At 37.5% G+C, this 7973-nt stretch overlaps 1 non-coding gene across 1 annotated transcript; it reads right to left on the minus strand.

The window, feature by feature from the left end:
• Window positions 1-3898: 3898 nt before the first annotated feature.
• On the minus strand, window positions 3899-4062 carry LOC136396222 (U1 spliceosomal RNA). Its single transcript, XR_010749616.1, has one exon. It is a non-coding gene; the product is annotated as a U1 spliceosomal RNA (small nuclear RNA).
• Between the last annotated feature and the right edge of the window lie 3911 nt (window positions 4063-7973).

The following is a 7973-nucleotide window of genomic DNA, read 5'->3' on the forward strand; positions in this document are numbered from 1 at the left end:
GGATGGCTCATTCTCCAAACAATTTTGCTAACCCTGGGCCTTTATCCTCTTCCAGACCATCTGTTCCTCTCCACCATGAAGTCATAGTACTAAATTTGTGACAGTACAATCATTTCCATGGTAACAGGATGTGGTCTTCACCACCAAATCCTGATTTCACTCTGACCGGGATCAAGCAGCAGGAGGACTGGGGAGTCTATTTGCACATTTTCTCTTCTTTTTCATGTTTATTTTCTCTCCGAAGTTCTTACTTTTGATTCTAAAATTTTATACTCAGCCTGGATGTGTTTTTGCATAGTTTGCATATGAAGCATTTGTCCAGTAAATATTAGATATGCAAGCCAAAAAAAAAATAGTAAGTTGAGAAATATCGTGCACGCACACACACACACACACACACACACACACACACACACACACACACTATGGTGGATAAACTTGCTTGACAGTGAATGATTAGCAAATGCCCTCTTGTTTATGTAGAAGAAAAGAGGATAAAGAAAGAGAAGAGAATCTATTTAAAAGACATGAAACTTCTGAGCCCAAGAAATTTGCTTTGATGGCTGTGATAAGCAGGGGGAGGCACTGACCTAGTTCCTACTCAATGGTTTCCTTATGCTGCTTAGCGCAAGTGAGACATAAAAGAGGCTTCCTGTGTGAGCTCAGACCCTCTCGCCAAGGGAAGATGGATGGATAAGCAGCTTCATCTGTATAAATGGATATTTTGAGCATCTGTTTTAATCTCACACTCACACAACAATTACACAAGCTTTAGAGAAACTCCTTAGAACATTATTTGCTACACTATGAAACTGAGTTAAGGGCATAAACATTATTTTAAATATTTTTAAAATTTATTGATTTCAGTGAAAGAGTGAAGGGGAGAGAGAGAGAGAGAGAGAGAGAGAGAGAGAGAGAGAGAGAGAGAGAGAGGAACATTGAGCTGCTCCTGTTTGCTCCCTGACCAGGGATCGAACCAGCAACCTCTGTGCTTCCTGACAATGTTCTAACCAACAGAGCTATCCAGCCAGGGCATAAACATATTTTTTAATTGAGTTTGTTAGAGTGACATTGGTTAACATAATTATACAGCTTTCAAGTGGCCAATTCTATAACACATCTTTCTGTACATTATGTTGTGTGTTGACCAAAAACTCTGGTATTTGTTTTAGAAAAGTATTTACAAATATCATAATGAATAATATGCTATAATTCAATATTACAGGATGTTTTTAAGCCTTATCATTATGTTGTTGCAGAGTCAGTTCTTTTAACTTCTGGACTGTATTTCACTGAATGAATATACCATAGTTTGGCTGTTCCGTGTTTATTTATTCATCTTGGAGTATTTCCAGGGTTTTATTAATACAAACCATATTGTAATTATCCTTTCCTATCTTTTGTACTATCTGCTACTCCTGAAGTTGTCTCCTGTCTCAGTGAAGGATGTTACGAGGCACAGGTGCTTGGTCTAAAACCTCAGAGTCAGCCCTGAACCTTTTCCCTCATACCTCAGACCAAGTTGTCTGTTCTGTATCCTAAATTCAGCCACTCTCAACACTCTCAAACAAGTCCAAGCCACCAACATCCTTTCCCTGCTACAGGTAGCTTCCTACACTACCCCACTCACTAACTCCACTTTATATCATGGGCTTCCTGTGTTTCCTCCAACATTTCAAGCTCATTTCTGCCTGAGAGTATTTGCATTTGCCGTACTCTCTTGCCTGAAATGCATTTTCCTCAGAACTTAATATGCATCTTGCTTGCTTCCTCATTTCTCTGAATTCTTAAATTTGCCTTCGCAGGAAGGCCTTTCTGTCCATCCTGGCTGAAATAGTACCTCCTGCCCCCCACCTCTTTACCTTGCTAAACTTTGCTTCAAGATCCTGAACTGATGTGTGTGTGTGTGTGTATATACACTCTAAGTCTGTCTTTGTTTCATGAGAGCAGTCTTGTTCACCTTTATTTCCATAGTCCTACTGCGATGCTATGATGGTTGGTTCAGATAGGAAGTTGATAAATATTTATTCAATACATAAATGAATGGATGTTTCCTTATGCATTTTTCAACATCTCTTCTGAATTATGTATATAGAGGTGGCATTTCTGAATCATAAAATGTGTATATTTTCAACTGAACATGGTATTTCTAAGCTGTTCTTTTTTGTTTCATTTTAGGTGAGAGGAGGGGAGATAATGAGGCAGAGTCTCACATGCACCCCGACCAGGATCCACCCAGCAACCCCATCTTGGGCCAATACTTGCGTATCGAGCTATTTTTAGCACCTGAAGCTGATGTGCTACAACAGAGCTATCCTCAGTGCCCTGGGCCATGCTCAAACAGATTGAGCCACTGGCTACTAGAGGGGAAGAGAAAGAGAAGGAGGAGAGGGAGAAGGAAAGGAGCAGGTGGTCACTTCTCCTGTGTGTCCTGACCAGGAAGTGAACCCGGGATGTCTATACGCTGGGCTGACACTCTATCCATTGAACCACTGGCCGGGACCAAACCTATATTTTAAGTAGGAATCTGTACTTCTACCAGCATAGGTAAAATCTCTTCTTTCCATATAACTGATAGCCAATACTTGATAATGTCAGATTTAGAAATTTTCCCCCAATCTGTTGGATGCTTTAATTTACATTTCTCTGATTACTAAGGAGGTTGAGAGTATTTTTCAAACCTATTTTTCTATATGTTATTTGTCTTTGTCTTACTTATAAAAGTAATTTATATTGTCTGAGTATTAATCCTTTGTTTCATATATATGTTGCAATTATCTTCTCCCAACTCTGTGACTTTCCTTTAAATATTGCTTAAAGGAGATTTTACCAATGAAGAAACAGTGTTCAAATTTATTAGGCTTTTCCTTTATAATTTGTGCTTTTGATGTCACATTTAAATAATCCTTCCTTCCCCTGTGATTATAAAAGTGTCCACCTATAATTTATTCTAATAGTTATAAAGTTTTTATTTTGTTCCAGATTTAGATCTTTAATTTAGCCAGAGTTTCATTTATAGCTGTGGTTCTCAAACTGTAGCATGGCAATAACTGGGAGTCCTGAGACTCGTTCAGGAGCTTTGCAAGGCTAGAGTTCTTTTTATAACAATGCTAAAACGTCATTTGCTTTTTTTCACTCTCATTCTCTTATGAGTGGTGGAATTTTCCAGAGGTTACATGATACGGGATGATGTCATTATGGCTGGGTAACTTATCAAGAGCAGAAATTTGTGGGTCACAGTTCTGGAGGCTGTGGGGTCTCTGATGAGAACACTAATCCCATTCATGAGGGCTCCACCCTCATAATCTAATTACCTCCTGAAAGGCCCTGCCTACGAATGCCATCATTTAGAGCAGTGGTAGTCAACCTGGTCCCTACCACCCACTAGTGGGCGTTCCAGCTTTCGTGGTGGGCGGTCGCGGAGCAACCAAAGTATAAATAAAAAGATAGATTTAACTATAGTAAGTTGTTTTATAAAGATTTATTCTGCCAAACTTAGCGAAAATTCGACATAAAGTACTTGGTAAGTATAATAATTATTATTATATGCTTTAACTTGCTGTAACTCTGCTTTATAAATTTTATAAAGTAAAGTTACTTCTCTACTTTATAAATCACCATTACTGTGGAACCGGTGGGCAGTTAGAAAATTTTACTACTAACAGAGATACAAAAGTGGGTGGTAGGTATAAAAAGGTTGACTACCCCTGATTTAGAGGGTAGTATTTCCACATTAGCATTTTGTGGGAACACAAACATTCACACCATAAAATCTGTTAAATATCAATAGCTGTAAGCCACATAAACAAGAACTGTGAGATCTTCAATAACTTTTAAGAGTATAAAGGACTTCTGAAAACCAAAAAAATTTTTTTTCTTTTTTCTTTTCTTTTTTTTTCAGGGGAGAGCGCGAACACAGTCCCCCACTACCACAAATTACGCAGTTGAGTTTCCCACATTTGGGGAAATCGCAGGGGTCAGCACATCCGGAGTGCAATGGATAAGCCTCGCCCTGGGAAAACCACCTTCGTGATCATGGTATCTCCCCTGCCAGGTAAGTATGAAAACCAAAAATTTTGAGAACTGTTGACATAAAGCATGAGATAAGAATCCAATTTAATTTTTTTGGTACAGAAAGTCAGTAGCTTTCAAATTTATCAGGTTTGTAACATTTCTTCTATCATATGACGAGGTCCTATGTTCACTTGTGTCTACTTCGGTGCTATTTTTCATATGACAGCACTGTGCTATGTAATTACTACAGTCTATAACAGTGATTTTCAATTGGTATGCTGCAAGAAATTTTAAAACATTCAATACCTGACTAGTTAGTCAGGGGCACTGACCACTTTTCCTTCAGATTGTCAAATAAAAAAATAAAAGTCAGCACAACAATAGTCATTCAATGTGAATAAATAAAAATTATACCTTTTTTTTGTCAGATTGGGGAAAAATATTTTTGGTGTGTGGCAGAATAATTAATTTGTGCATGCCGTGAGATGAAAGTCACTGGTCTAAAAGGAATCGTCCTATCTAGGAGGATGACACTTCCTTGGTTCTTTAGAACTGTCCTGGCTCTTCTTAGACCTATTCCTTTTATTTATTTATTTTTTTATTTTTTTTTACAGAGACAGAGAGTCAGAGAGAGAGATAGACAAGGACAGACAGACAGGAACAGAGAGATGAGAAGCATCAATCATTAGTTTTTCGTTGCTCATTGCGACACCTTAGTTGTTCATTGATTGCTTTCTCATATATGCCTTGATCATGGGCCTTCAGCAGACCGAGTAACCCCTTGCTTGAGTCAGTGACTTTGGGTCCAAGCTGGTGAGCTCTTGCTCAAACCAGATGAGCCCGCGCTCAAGCTGGCGACCTTGGAGTCTTGAACCTGGGTCGTCTGCATCCCAGTCTGACGCTCTATCCACTGCACCACCGCCTGGTCAGGCTCCTTTTATAATTAACTTTATAATCGGTTTGTCAGGTTCCACAAAAAAATATCTTGTTGGGATTTTGATCAAAATTGCCCTCAATTGTGAAGAATCATAATCCTTCTGGTACTGCTTTTCTGTCCTGTGACTTTAGTATTATGTACTTTTTATTATAATCATTTTTTGTTCCCTTTGATATTTTAGCCAGAAAGGTCGTACACATCTTTCTCAGCTTATTCGTAGGCATAGTATTATTTCTGTTGCAATTGTAAATAGGATCTTCCCCCCATGATGTACGTATGTATATTTCCTATTACTTAGGTATATAGGGTTGCTATTGACTTTTTACATTGGTCAGGATTTAGCAACATTGCTCAACATTTAGTCTAATTTTTCTTTTCTTGATGAGCCTCTTGATGATTCTAACTAAAAAATAATGTTGTCTGTAGATATTTTGTACTCTTCTTTGCTAATCACTGAACACCTTTTTTCTCTTAAATACAGGACTAGAACTTGTAGCATAATGTTTAATTGTAGAAGATACAGCAGGCCTGTCATGTTCTTCATTCTAATGGTAATGCTTCTATAGTCTCATAATTAATGTTTGTGATAGACTCTTTGTACAAACCCACACCAAGTTAATTTTCTTCGTTAGCTAAAAGATTTTGTTTTCAATTATGGTTCTTGACTTTTTATTTGTAATCATTGAGATGAGCAGTCTATAAATCTTTTCTTTAATCTAGTAATAAGGTAAGTTATAGATTTTAGTTAGATAAACTTTAGATAAACTTTATTTGTGCTTGATGCATTATATTGTATACTCTGCTGGATTTGCTTTTGTAATTTATTTAGGATTTACATATCAATGCTCAAGAAATAAGATTCATCTCAATTTTCTTTGTCCTATTTTGGTATCCAGATTATCGTAACTTCATAAAATAAGCTTGGTAGCCTTTACTCACTATCTCTCCTTTCACTTAAAAAAAAAGGAAAAAAAAGAAAGACAAAATCTCTTCTAGCTTTCTCATTTTATAGGCGAGCTTTCTGAAGCCACACCAGTATCCTTAATTACATGATGATGACTTCTGAATCTACAACTCTAACTCAGGCTTTTCTCAACTTCTCCAGGTCCTCAAGATCTCTCAATCCCAGACTTATCTCCACATTCATGCAGCTCTCCAAATGATTTCTCCTCCCATGTTTTCTATTTTCATCCAGGTTTCATGAGCAAAAAACCTGGGACCTTCTCCTCCCTCCTATCCAAAAAGTGACAAGTCTTGTCATTATATTTCCATTTGGAGAATTTTAATAGCCAAGCATATATTAACTATCACTAGAGCCATCACAGTGTAATGAATTAAAGATAAAGTTAAGGTACTAGAATAAAAAAAATGTCACTGGAGTCAAGGTACAAAGGGTTTTGGTATTTTCCAATGGAACATAAAGTTGGAAAGAGTAAGAACTTACAAGAGATTGTTAGATTTAGTTAGAAGGTTTATGCTGATCTCACGGTCATCTGAGGGATAAAAGAGGACTTTCTTCAGAATATCTAGTAGTTGAACGACTGTCTGGACTGCATTGTTTTGTACTGCTTTGTTTTAAATGATGTTTTCACTTTCACCAAAGTGGGTAAGAGTCTGGTGATATAACACTTTGTACCCATAGGTCAAATTCAAATGATACATTTTGTTTTGAAGAATAGTCTTTAAAATTGAAATACAAAGTTTCTCATGGTATATACAGGCATGCTTGACCTGGGTCATTAAATAGAATTATCTCCAATTATCACAGATCATAGGCAGCAAGAACCACCAGGATATCCCTTCAGAAGACACAGACAGCCAAGTCTCGGAGCATATTTCAGAGGTCACCAAGTCCCTTTCTTGTTTTTAAGACAGACTGGGCATCTAGTCTCTTCTTAATATCTCTCAGGAAAGTAGATTGTAACAGACAGGTGTCTAACAACTATTACTACCATTAAACACTGCATTGCTTTGCTCTTCTATCTCTTCTCTTCCTCCAGACTTCATGGTTGCCTTTTTTCTTACTCTCTTTCCCTACTCTTACTTCCTTCTCAGTTCAGTTTTCCTGCCTCTCTTTTTCTCTCTCACCCATTAATAGGAAAAAAAAAAGTTGAGGTTCCTGACTTGTTACATTCCAGCGAAATGAGGAAATGCAGGTGGTTATATAACTGGGAGGGCTCAGGGGTGTGACCTCAAGTTGAGGGAAGAGAATTACAAAGGTAAGAGAAGGTAAAAAGGTTAAGTATAGGTTTCGTTTTAGACTTTTAGTGATTCTTCTGTGAATGCCATCCAGGGCATTCCATCTTTCTCAGGCTGTGGTAGTTCTGGGTTGAACCAAAATTACCAAAGGCAGTCAGTCACAATGTGTTAAAAAATGATTACCCTCATCAGTTCTTGCTTGTACAAGAGTTATCGGTACCTGACATTGCATTAGACTGAGCCTTAGAACATGATCTAGGAGCTCTTTATAAGTCTTCTTTTTCAGTCACCAGGATATAAAAAGCTATTACATTTATCTTGAACCTCGCTCCTTTTCAATTTCCAATGTTACTTTCAGGCTCTAGAAGATCATACTTCTAGAGGATCCATAACTCATCAAGCTTTCTCCTTGGTATCAGGATACATCCAGATTAAACTTCCCAGAAGTAAAGTACTGGTTTACATTTAGATTTGTCTTAAAAGACCAGAAAAAGATAGGGATTGATCATCTATGGAACATTCCTTATAGACCCTAAACTCTTGACTCTAAGATTCCTACTGTGCTTTAATGCTTAAAGTTGGCTGTCTCACTAATACTTATAGAAAATTAATTTCAAGTTCTTTCTACATTTAATAACCTTTGTAGCATCTAGACCACTGTTGCCTACATTTTGGAAATGGTGGCATTCCTGTATTTGGCCCATCCTATAGGCGTGGTCCCACCATAGAGACATTGTTAAAGAGCTAAAACCATGCGTGTCCTATTGGACAAAGGATTCAACCACTTGTGGGATTGAAATAATGAAAAGCTTACAGTGGTTGG

This window comes from Saccopteryx leptura, chromosome 2, assembly GCF_036850995.1.
Source record: "Saccopteryx leptura isolate mSacLep1 chromosome 2, mSacLep1_pri_phased_curated, whole genome shotgun sequence".
Classification (NCBI taxonomy): Eukaryota; Metazoa; Chordata; class Mammalia; order Chiroptera; family Emballonuridae; genus Saccopteryx; species Saccopteryx leptura.